The sequence below is a fragment of the Cavia porcellus genome, unplaced genomic scaffold (assembly GCF_034190915.1).
Source record: "Cavia porcellus strain 051 isolate PalLab524CR breed Dunkin Hartley unplaced genomic scaffold, mCavPor4.1 scaffold_25, whole genome shotgun sequence".
NCBI classification, from domain to species: Eukaryota; Metazoa; Chordata; class Mammalia; order Rodentia; family Caviidae; genus Cavia; species Cavia porcellus.
In genome coordinates, this window is record NW_026947508.1 from 20,616,582 (window position 1) to 20,628,998 (window position 12,417).

Below are 12,417 nucleotides of genomic sequence, written 5' to 3' on the forward strand. Positions count from 1 at the left end.
CCTGTGGGGCTTTGCCTGTGTCACTGGCCATGAAATCAAAAGGCTTCTGCTTCCAGTTTCTATGCACTTTCATTTACTCTCCTGGCACCACTCGCATTAGAAAAATCTAAGCGACATTCCTGGCAATGGGGGCCTTTCTTGACTTCCTAAACTTCAAACCTTGAGCATGGAGGAAACACACACACAGAATGCTGAAGGGGGAAAAGGAGCTGGTTTCAAGCCACCATCCCTGCCATTCCTGGTGGGGCTGGTGTGCGACTCTCCAGCTTGGCTCTCCCTCCCCACAACCACCTCAACGCTGATCAGCCCATGTTCCGCAGCTGCTCTCAGGAGGGTGAGGACACATCAGGAGCTCCAAGCACCAGTCTGCCCCAGCTCTGAGGTGCGGCAGGGGTGGAGGAGATTTTAGAGCCATGGGAAAGCTGAACTCTCCTTGTCAATGAGGCTAGAGTATAATGCACAAAATGCAAAACTGGGGGAAAACTGAAACTGATTATATGCACTAAATACTTTCTGTTCATCGTGCCCCTTCTAGTTAAAATTTGGTGAAGCATGAAATATAATAATGTTCCATAGCAGTACCTCTGTTCATGAACACTTTTGTTTGTAAACAATGTGATTCACAACAGAAGCATTTGGGAAAATGTTGTTTTTGTTTGCAAACTCTGCATCAGGTGACAAACATAACCACAGTGATCTTCACATGAACACGACCATGGCCATCTTTTCTAGAATCATACGACAAATTTAGTTTGTCAGTTGAGGCACCACTATATTAAAGTCATTATATTAACTTCAACTTGTTCAGAATGTCACCACATTTGGGTATGGAGAGGTGGAGCATTGAGAGGTGACAGGAGGAAGGCAACACAAAGACAAATTCTACGACTTCTAGCTTATCCCACACTGGTTGTTCCTGGAGTCTTGTGGAGCCAGACACAGCCCTCCAAGGAGAGTCACACTGAAGGGTTGGCTGGTCGTTTCTCCCTCTAGACTCAGGCAAGGTCCCACCCTTTTCCTCTTTGACGTCCAGGACTCAGCCCAGGGACTGGCACATGGTAGGGAGCCCGACTTGGCAGATGAGCCTGCGTGGCCCCTTAAGGGCTGAATGAATCCCTTGCTCTACAGCGCTGGACACTAAGCACCTCGGCACTAAGCTACTGAACTGGCTTCACCCTGAAGGAGAGGCACTTGAAGGCCTGCAGGGAAAGCGGCGATGTCTGGCCAAGCAGAGGATCTTTACTGGGCGCAAATAACGGTGAGGGCCGGAGAGCAAGTGGCTACTTAGATGGTTATAAAGCAGCCTTTTCTCTGGTCCTCCCCATAAGGGAGGAAGTGGCAGTGGAGAGGAAACAGAAATGTAGAAAGGTCAGAGACAACCCTGGACTACACACTAAGAGTGGGGACAGATGGTAAAAGGCCTTAAACATCTTGTGAGTGTGTGTATGTGTGGGCAGGAATTCCTAACCAATGTGAAGAGCCAGGCAGAGCTACAGGGCTGACTTGGAGTGACCTGGAGCCCTGCCTACAGACACCTCAGGGGAGGCGTCAAGAGTCGGTGCTGGCCACCCAAACTCAGCACTCGGCGCATCAAGCTGTTCAACCATTCCGCTATTCAGGTGGCCAGCACTACCTCCTGCATGATGCTGCAGGATGGCTGAGCTGCCAACTCCCTCCTCGAAATGCCCTGAGAGACCAGAAAGAATCTGAGAGATTCAGAGGGAGGAAGGGCCTGCATCTAGCCCAAGCTTCAGCTCCCTAGGTATTCTGAGCAGGCTCTTGCCATTGTCTGACCTTAGTTTCCCCAATCCCAGCAGCTGGCTGAGAGCTTTCCCAGCTCTGACATCTGACCAAGCAAGGCATGTGTTCCATGACAAAGCTGGGTCCTGTGGTCCCTGGCCATGGTATCAAGTGTGGCATCTGGGCCCAGGAAGTGTTTGTTCTATCGTTTTTTTTTTTTTTTTTTCACCAGGGATCGAACTCAGGACTGTGCACTTGCCAGGCAGGCGCTTATGCCGCTGAGCTAACTCCCCAGCCCAACAGTGTTTGTTCTATAGAAAGATTACATGAAGCAGGTGGGGTCTCGGAGTTGCTTTTTGCTCCTGTTCTAAAGTTTTGAGTGAGTGCAAGCCAGCACCTGCAGGTGCTGTTTTGAGAGAGTTGGTGGTACACACTGTAATCTCAGCTACTCTGGAAGCCAAAGCAGGGTGATGACAAATCCGAGACTAACATGGGCAACTTATTGAGATCCTGACTCAAAAAAATAAAAACAAACGCAAAAAGAAAGAGAAAGACAGAGAGACGAAGGAGGAGAAGGAAGAGGAGGAGGAGGGAGGCTAGGATGTAGCTCAGTGGTGGAACGTTCCTGAGTCACTCCCAGTACAGCAAAATAAAAATTAAAACTTAACTTCTCTGTGCCTTCTGACAAATGGTATTGCCCTGAGCCGCAGTTCCTTCCTTTCAGGCATAGGAGGAATAACACTGGAATGTCTGTGGCACAGCGTTGCTGGCAGAAAGAGAACAGAATAAAGGTAAAAACATGCTGGGGTAAGCAAAAGAAATGCAGCCACCTGAAGCTGGATAGAGATCATTATGACAGTTCTGTCTTTAAGGAAGACACGGAGGTAGATGACAGCATCTTGGGTGAAAGTGGGATGCGAAGGTGCTTTGCTCTCCTGCAGGGAAGGACATATCTGCCCTCCGGGGCTTGATCTACTCTGTAGTCTGGTGTGGATTCAACCTGCCTGGACTCGCCTTCAGCATGAACATAGCACAGACATAAAAGCAAAGGGGCTGCCGCTTCGCCACAGTTATAGCCCAGCCCCTCTGCCAGGCCTAGTGAAGCAAGGGCCAAGCCATCAGGGCAGCAGCCCACATAGGGGCAGCTTCTCCTCTTTGGCAGTCTGTGGCAGAGGAATGGGGCCTCAGATGCCCAGGGAGGCAGAAGGAAAGGAAGTCATCTGAAGAAACAAACAGGGAGTCAGCTCAGGAATCTGTCCAGTTTTATCCCAAACCCAGTTAGCAGTAAAGGAGGCAGAAGGGCCTGTGGTTAAAAGTGAGCAGAGAACCAGGCAGCCTGGTCTCCTGCCAATGACCAGCCATGTCTCCTTGGCAGGTACTGAACTTCTGACCCTCAGTTTCTTCCTATAAAAAGGGCATCTCAGACATTTCCATCTCAAAGGGCTGTTCCCAGGAATTCTGTATCTCAAACTGGAGCCAAAGGAAACACCCAGCCAAAGGTACTAGCTCCTGTCTTCAATGCTTGTTCCTGGCTCTTGAGGGGGTCCCTGACATCAGGCACAGCTAACAGAAGCAGCTGCAGGCCAGAGGACAGGCCACACTCAGCAGTGGCCTACAGAAGCAGAGCTTGGTCATGGCTGGTATCAGGCTGAGCTTGGCCATAAGCCAAAGACCTTAAGGAGCCCAAAGGAGATAGAAGTCCTCTGGAGCCCAAAGAACCTGCTCCTTGTCACCTGTAAAATCTGCAAAACTTCTGTACACAGAAACCATGATGGTAACACAGGTCACAAGATGAGCTTGGTAAAAGCTGACCACTCCTGTGCAGCTGGGGAGCTTAGGCACCTTCTCCAGGTGACATCCTGAGGACTCCCACACAGTCCTCTTTGGCAGAGCCCTGTGGAAGTGGAAGCCACAGAGGGCAGGCTTGGAGAGCTTCGCCCAGACTCCTTACCCACCACGCTGGGGACAGTTTGTCACTCAGCCTCTAGCAGCCAGGAGATAACAGTGAATGGGAGAACTGAGCATGCGCAGAGGAGGCTGCCCTTTAGAGGACACTACAGTGAAATGAGGACATGGCCAGGAGCAGGCTTTGGTCCCAAAGCCAAGAGGGTCCAGGGTTTAAGATCTCTCCTTGGGGAGGAGAGGTACGGCAAAAAGCCACAGGAGATTACAAGAGGCCCTCCAAGGCCATCCAATTCAACCTCTGTCTCACAGAAGCAAAAAATAAAGCCCAGAGAGGGCAGAGACTTAGCCAAGGTCACAGAGAAAAGTGGTAGCAATCTGGCACTCACATTTGAGATGGTTTAGTACAAAACCAATCCTCATGTAGAACATGGTGCCAAGTCACTTCATTTTTTTTTTTTTTAAAGACAGGGTTTAGTTATGTAGTTTAAACTGGCCTTGAACTTGCTATGTGACCCCAGCTGGCCTTGAACTCTTGGTGATCCTTCCGTTTCAGTCTTCCAACTACTGGAATTAGGATTACAGGTGTATGCCACCATGCCCAGGCACACTTCACTTTTGACACTGTGCCTGCCTTAACCTCATGATTCTCCTCATTCTACATTGAGGAAACTGAGGCAGAGAGAGGTGAAGGGACTTAATCTGGGCCTGTGGACCTCATCTTTCTGCCTCAGCCATGGCCTCCAACCATGCTGCCTGCAGCCCTGGACCCCATTTTCTGTCCTGCTGCTGGACTTTATGGGGAGTGTGGGGAGCAGCATCCAGGGTACACTGCCAGCTCTCACTCCTTTGCTGTGTGACCTCAGACAGGCCATCTACCCACTCCACATCTTGAGTGCCTCTCAGGCCCAGAGCAATACAATCAAGTTCTTGGTCTGCATAAGCTCAGAGAAAACAGCAGCAGCTGTCTGGGACCCTCGCTAGGGGGAATGGAGCCCCATAAGAGTTTCTCCCAGTCTGGGTCTGGCCCACGGGCCTCTGCTTAAGACTGTGTGCTGCCTTGGGGAACAGAGTACAGCCCTCCAGCTGGACTCCATCGGAAGGGAGAATTACCAACAAGCCCTGCGCTTCCCCTTAGCCTCAACAGTGCCACAAGGCAGACATCACTGGTTCCATTTTTTAGTGGACAAGCACTGGCCCAGAGCTTTGAAAACTTGCTCAAATGACACATAGCCAGTAAGGAACCAAACTGGTATTTGATGTCAGGACTACTTGATTCCAGAGGTTGAGTTCTGCCTTCATGCCAGGCCTGATAACTGCCTCCTGCTGATGAATCTTGTCCTCAACACAGGTCCACAATGAGGACTGGGTGTCAGGCTGGGAGCCCCTCAGGCTGCCTATCTCCCTACTCTTCTGCCAGCTGCCCCACCCCACCCCCGAGTAAGTGCACTGTGCCCCGGAAGGAGAAAAAGGAAGGCTTTGTCAGCTCCTGCTTCCGTCTGGCTCTGCATTGGTTGCTGGGTCTGCACAGGCTTCTCTGTATGATCTTGCACTTGGCACAGTGTCAGGGCGCACATGCTTCCCTGTGGCAGGGCAGGACAGATATGTGTGGCAGTGGAAGTTGGGGGAACAGCTGCTGCTGGGAAGGACATAGAACTTGGGCAGATTACTTCTAAACAGCTTTCTCTCCAGCCTCCCCTTGAGATGGGGATGTTGACAGTGACAGCACTTACTGAAGGTTTCTATATCCTCGTACTACCCAGTGAGCTAGGCACTATGCACCTGTATCACAGATGAGAAAACTGAGGCTCAGAGAAGCAAGGTTACTCACTCAAGTTAGCAGGTGGCAGGGGCCAAAAAGAATTCAGACCCAGGAAGCTGACTAGGAAGCTAGTCAGTGCTCACCCTCTAGGGTGTTTCTCAACAGTTCCTCATGTGTAGCACCAAGGGAATGATCACGATGATGGTTCTCTAAGTGCTCCAAAGGTGGAAACAAGCAGGGCTCTCTCAGAAAAAGCCCACAGAAGCAGGTATGGTATTGAGGTTGGGTGCTGCCAGGGAAATGGAATGAACTGTTCCTGGATGTGAGCCCTGTGCCGCCCCAACTGTTTCAGTAGGTGAAACTCTAGCCTTGGACTTCCTTAGCCAAATAAGGAAGGCAGAGGACTGGATAACCAAATGTTTCTTTCACCTTGACTGACCAGGATTCACGGTTAGCCAGTTTTGCCACTTACCTGGGTAAGTTAGTTAACCTTTCTGAACCTCAGGGTTCTCATTTATAAAATGGGGATATCTCCACCCAAGTCAACAGGGCCAGGTGAGGGCCACCCCAGATAATGAAGGCAGAGCCCAGAGGCAATCCAGGTAAGGCAGGGCTGGAGCTCAGGGCGGTGGTGCCTTCTACACCTAGTACAGGACTTTCTCTCACCATTCACTGCCACTAGAACATGTGTCACTCCAGGACCTCACCCTGAAAGCAGATACCAGGGCCCTCCCCAAGCCCCGCCCTGGGTCAACAGGGCACTCCCAGGTGGGCCCTGATTATCAGCCTTGGTGCTTTCATAACGAGCTGTGGCTCCAAGAGGGGACATAGCTGGGGCACCAGGAACCATTTCTGCTGCCCTGTACCTGGTACTACATGCGGCGGCTAAACACCTGGCAGAATAGAGCCTCCCTGGGCCAGGGCTCCAAATCTTATCACACCAAGTACTTCCTGAGAAAGAGCAGAGTAGGTGAGAAAGGTAAAGGGCAGGCTTGTTTCTGGATTCTTGACCTCAGCCAGCGCTGTGATACTGACCTAAATGGACAGGGAGAGGTCCTGGCTTGACTTCTTAGCTGTGCAAGGGGAAGAGCAAACTGAAGCCCAGGGTTGAGAGCACGGTTAGGACAGGGAGGGTGCTGGGACCTACCGAGTCAAAGCCCCCACTCCTCTCCTCCGCTCTGCCCTCCTGCTTCTCTCTGCCTTCTGAGACCAGAGGACACTGGGCACACCTCACAGCCTGCAAGTTCTAGTCACTCAAGTGGCCTCGGCCAGGGAGAAGGGGAAAACTAGAGGCTTGGACATTTTGTAAAATGCCCTTTTTCTAGGAGAAAGTCCAACAGATAAAGAATAAGAGAATCAGAGCTAAGTTTGGCCCTGGAGTAGAAGCCCTCTAAGGGAGTTCCCACTGCCCAGGAAGTGGCTGTTCAGATTCTTTAGGAGGCACAAACCTTTGGTTCAGTTCTGGCTCCATTATTTGCTGGCTCTGGACCTTTCTTGGGCCATGGTTTGCTCCTGTGTAAGATGACAGGACCAGTTAACATCTCAGGGGTCTCCTACAGCTCTGACAGCCTATAATTTCACATAATAACTAGCACACGCACACATCACTTTTCATTTTGCTTTGTACTTTAATGTACATTATCTCATTTAAACCCCATGACATCTCTTAGAGGTGAGGACAGATTCTATTACACTAACAATGAAAAAATCAAAAGTGCAAGGCATTTGGGCCGAGAACATACAGACAGGGAGTGACAGAGCCAAGACTTGCTCCTGATCTCTGAAAAGCAAACCCTGGTCTACATGAAGAGTGCAGCCGGAGAGACTAGCCTTGCCAGTTCTGGGTGGAAGCTGAGTCGCTAGTGCAGGGGATCATTCCAGACTCTCCCTCTCCAATAAAAAAACTCTTTTCAAAAGATCAGATTTAATTTTAAAAGTAAGTTGCAAAAGAAAGTAACCTCAGAAGCTAAAAATGTGGTTTCACAGAAGCCAAGAAGAGAACAGTGATTAGCAGAGACAGGAGTGAGTGTGGGGAAGCGGAGCTACAGACAGGATGGTTATGGGGTTCTGGGGTGCAATTGAGTAAGAGGAATAATGCTCCCATGTTCCATAACACAGCAGGTTAACTAGAGTTGGCAACAATTGAGCGCTTCAAAATAGCTAGTAGAAAGGACTTTAAATCTTCCTAACACAAAGAAATAAGAACTGTCTGAGGGGACAGATATACCAATTACCCTGATCTGACCAGCACAAACTGCATATATATGTTGAAATGTCACACTGTTTCCCCTAAATATATATAATTATAATGTGGCAGTTAAAAACAAAAATATATTTTGCAAAAGTGGTGTAAACAGCATGCTTGTTTTTATGCTGATTTTATTAAAAAGAAGTTCACACTGCCATAGAGAAAAGCCCAGCCGGACACACCAAACCACTAAGAGCTCTAAGCTCAAGAGGCAGAAGAGTGGAAAAGATATGATTTCCTCTTTTTTTCTTTTTGAGACAAAGTTGTACTTTGTAGCCCAGGCTGGCCTCAAATATGCAATCCTCCTGCCTTAGACTCCCAAGTTCTGGGACTACAGGTATGTACCAGTACACCTGGCTATACTTTTTCAAATACTAATTTTATGCAGTGTTTAAATTTTTTTCTTTCTTCTTTTTTTCTGAAAAAAAAAATGGAAGGGAAATTTTCTGAGCACCTGCTGAGTCATAATTCAGCATTTAAACACTTTACTGTAAAAATTATCTCATTTAATTCCCACAAAAACTCTACAGTGTATAAGAATGCTCAAAGCAGCTTGGTTCACAGTAGTCAAAAAAGAGAACCAACTCAAACGCCTATCAGAAGAGAACAAGCCAGCTGTGGTGCATTCAAACGAGGCAATATGGAACAGCCATAGAAAGAACAAACACTGATGTAAGAGACAGCCACGGGGAACTACACAAATACCTTGAGCAAAAGAAGCCAGACACAAAGGGGACCTATTATGTGACTCCATTTATAAGAAGTTTAGAACAGGGAAAACCATGGATGACTATGGCCATCAGAATAGCAGTGACCCCGGGGAATGCCAGACTAGGAAGGCCACGCAGGGGCCCAGGGAGTACCCAGATGTCCCTTATCTGGATCTGGGTGGCTAATGTGGATGTAGGCCTTGTAAATACTCACATAGCAGCTTGCTTTAAGATGAGGGTACGTTGTGGTATGAATGCATGTAATTCCTCAATTAAATAAGTGATGGAAGACATGGGAGTGAGAATTATCTGCAGAAAAATGACACTCACAGATCAGGTCATCAGACTACAGTCACAGAGCTGGCAGGGAGTAGAGTTGGGACTCAAACCAGGTCTCTGGACTCTGATGACTATAAGCTATCAGGCTACATTGACCCCTGACTGCCCAGAACAATATTCTCCACTTGTGGAGCCATCCAAGCACCTCTAGAGACAGCCTTGATCCTGGTTCAGATGTAGGAAGCCACTGTCACCAGCCACAGTGATTCGGGCCCTAATGGAATGAAGCTCACCAGAAGCCTCAGCACACTGAGAGGTGATATTTAGCCAACAAGGCCAAGTGAGGGCAAAAATCAAGCCAACTAATTATTTTTTTTGAGGCAAGGTCTTGCTAAATAGTTCAGGTTGGCCTTGAATTCACTACGTAGCCCAGGCTGGCCTCAAACTCACAGTGATCCTCCTGCCTCAGCCTCCTGAGTGCTGGGGTTACAGGTGTGCACCACCATGCCAGGCCCAACTAAAAATTTAAGGTCTACCAGAAGCTGGGGCAGAATGAGGCTTGCTCCGTGCCAGGAGAGGGTATCTAATGCACGTCTACTACTCCTACCAGGCTCACAAAGTAGGATTTCAGATGTGAAAGATCAGGGCCTTCGGGCTACATAAGAGCCATACGGCATAGCTGGCCTGCGCTTGGTTCCAGCACCTGGCCCAGTGGTCTGCCTCTAGGCTACACTGCCTCGCGCTTTCCCATTAGGATCCTAGCTCCTGTGGACCCAGAAAAACCAGATCTTGCCAGTCATTTCACCCCTTTCCCCAGCCAGAGACCACGCCTGGTAAGGGACGCAGCTCCAGAGCCACCCGCACCCTACTTTACATTCCCAGTCCTGCCTAGGCTCCCCACCCCTTCCTCTCCTCTTCTCCGAGGGAGCCACCCCTGCTGCTTGGCACAGATCCCCCACTCCTGCTACAGCCTTCCCACTCTCCCCCCAACTCCTACACAATCCCCGTCCCAAACCATTTCCTGCGGTTTCCCATCTGATCAGTTTCTTAGGAAGGATAATTATCCATGGAGGGAGGAGGCGGAAAACTTCAAGAGCCAAGAACACTGAGAGAAAACTTCATCTAGTCCATTCTCCTCCTGCCAGGCTCGCCTTCCTTCTAAACACAGGCTGGTCATGGTAATGCCCAAGCCTCCCCCCTAAAACATCTGCAGTTTCCATGATCTGCAACAAACAGTTCACACCCTTTCTCTGCTTTGAATCTGAGGCGTCCCTCATTGGCTGTAACCCAGGGTCAGGCCTTGTTGCCAACACTTTCTAAGTGACAATGCCAAGACCCATCTGCCACCAAGGCCCGTGCTACATTGTGCTGTGTCTGTGTCACTTCAACTGTTTTGTTTTGTATTTTAGCTGTTTACATGTGTGTCTTCCACAAAAGTATCAGCATCTCAAGGTAGGAGCCATCTCCACACAGGTGTCCCTGACACATAGTAGGTGGTCAGCAGCAAGCTGGGCAGGGAGGCCACCTCCCTCTGCAGAAGGAACAGAAAAGGTCTGGAAAGGAAGGCTGCTTATATCACCACAGAAGGGTCTGGGCTCGGAGTTAACAGAGCTGTGTTCAACCTCTGCCACCACCCCACAGCAGCCCTTGGCCAAGTCACTTCCGCTCTGGACTTCTGCTTCCTCCTCTGTAAGATGACAAGGCGGGCCAGGCCCCCTCACCATTTACCAAGCATTCCCAATCTCACTGCTATGCACTCCCCTCTGCATGCTCATTTAACTTCCGCAGCTCTGCTTGTGGGGTCCACACAGCTGCAAGAATGAGAGCCAGAATTTTTGGCTCCTAACTGCTTGTCTTTTCCATTACACTCCCTGGAATTGGTGTGCTGTCTCTAAGATCCTACTGGGCTCCAAAGGCTCAGTCTACATCTGCCTTCTCCTGGCTTCACAGCAACTTCAGCCATGACCCAGGGCTCATCTGGGAAGAGGCGTGTCCAGGTCCTGGAGCTCTGCAGTGCCACACCTCCCACATGACGGGTCTGGTGACTGTTGGTCTGCTGACTAGCTCTGAGACCAGGCAGCGGAGGGGTAGTCAGCAGGAGTCCCTCAGGGCCCAGCACTCCACTCAGCCCCTCCTTCTCTCATGTTCCCTCCTGGGTCCCTGCTCACCTCCCTGGTAACCACTCTCCTAGGGGTGCACTCCTGTCTGTGGCTGCCCTAGCTAGAGGAATCTGTAGGGGAGCTTTGCTTTGCTGTCTCGAAGGCCCAGGCTGAGGTCCTGGTGAATAAGGACCTCCCTTGCTCAGCTCCGTGTGGCCAGGCAGAGCTCAAGCTGCTTCTGCATCTCTGTCTCCCAGAGTGTCTGCATATCCTTCCCTAAGTAAGATCATGCTGAAGCTGGGGATTTAGCTCAGCAGCAAAAGCGCCTGCCTTGCAAGCAGACAGTCGCGAGTTCAATCCCTGGTACCGATGATAAAAAGATCATGCCACTCTGCTCAAAACTTCAGCGGTCCACACAGCACCTGCCATCACCTCTTAACACCCAAACCAAAGCCCACAGACCTCACGGAGTCTTGGCTTTCCCTTTTGTTCTCACACTACTCTTCCCCTTTTCCCCTGATGCTGCTTCTTCAAACACGAGTTGCTCAGGCCCTGGTCTCTGAAAGGTGGACTCCTTCCTGTCATTTAGCCATCTCCTTAGAGCCTTTGCTGGCCATCCGATTTAGCCTCTGTGTCTCTTTCATGTTTGTTTTCTTCTGAACATTCATTGCTGCCTGACACTGTCAGGGCTACTGTCCAGTGCTCCCCACTGACATAAGAGCCCCCTAACATCAGAAGCCTCTTCGGTCTTGATCCTGGCTGTGTCCTCAGCATCCAAAATAGAGTCTGGCACTGGGCAAAAGGGAGCTGGGGTTGGGAGTATGCTTAAGCATACTAGCCTGGGGAAGGCAGTCAGAGAGGCATTCTGAAGAGAGGACATGTGTGATGGTGCCGGCCTGAGGCCATCTGTGGGCAGTGTTCCAGGTTGGGAAAACAAGTGCCACAACCACATGGAGGAAAAAGCCTGGCTAAGCATGACAGGATGGCAGAACACAGGAAGGCGAGTGTGGTTGGAACACGGGAGAGACGGGCAGGGCATGACGCTGAGAAAGGTTTAGTCCACATACATCTCTCCTCAGTTTTATCTGGACTTCATGAGATGCACCAGAATGGGTTTCAGCTGGGAACATCATGTTCTGGTTTGCATTTCTACCAGGTTCCCCTGGCTGCACTGGGGAGAACTGATTACAGGCAGACAGGCGCGCAGCCGAAGACCAATAAGAAGGCCATAGGAGTTGCCATGAGATGTGCATACATGGACAGGAAAACTGGTTGTAGAGACACAGTGAAGGGTAAGCCCCTGCTTCACATTGGAGCCCTGGCCCAGGCTACACCTGTCTGGCTGGAGTTTTAGATGATTAGCAATTTAGCAGCCCACCTACTCAATCTTCTGTCTCATCCCTAGCTGGCGGAGCGTCCTCTAAGTGGCCGCCCATATCAGCTGCTTAGAGCCTTAGCTGGTTCCACAGGCCTCTCCTGTCCTACACCTCATCTCCTTTCATGGTGTCTAGGGAAGGTGTCTGCACCCAGCCTCTACTTTCTGTTCATCCCAGCCCAGTTCTTCCGCTCCCTGAAGGCCTCCTGTGCTTTCAGCAGTAGTACAGCAATCACCGAGCACTTAATTAATCCCGATTTACTTTCCTGAGGCAGCTGTGAGCTAGATAAAGGCAGCTCATG

At 50.1% G+C, this 12,417-nt stretch overlaps 1 protein-coding gene across 3 annotated transcripts in view; it reads right to left on the reverse strand.

Annotated features, from left to right (window-relative positions):
- Slc9a1 (solute carrier family 9 member A1) overlaps positions 1 to 12,417 on the reverse strand; it is a 53,887-nt gene that overhangs the window by 26,035 nt on the left and 15,435 nt on the right. The window contains exon 2 of one of the 3 annotated variants that reach the window (XM_063235851.1): positions 6,853 to 6,916. The exons of the other annotated variants lie outside the window; for them this stretch is intronic. The gene's annotated coding sequence lies outside the window, so the exon portion shown is untranslated. The remainder of the gene's footprint in view (positions 1 to 6,852; positions 6,917 to 12,417) is intronic. 3 annotated transcript variants of the gene reach the window in all.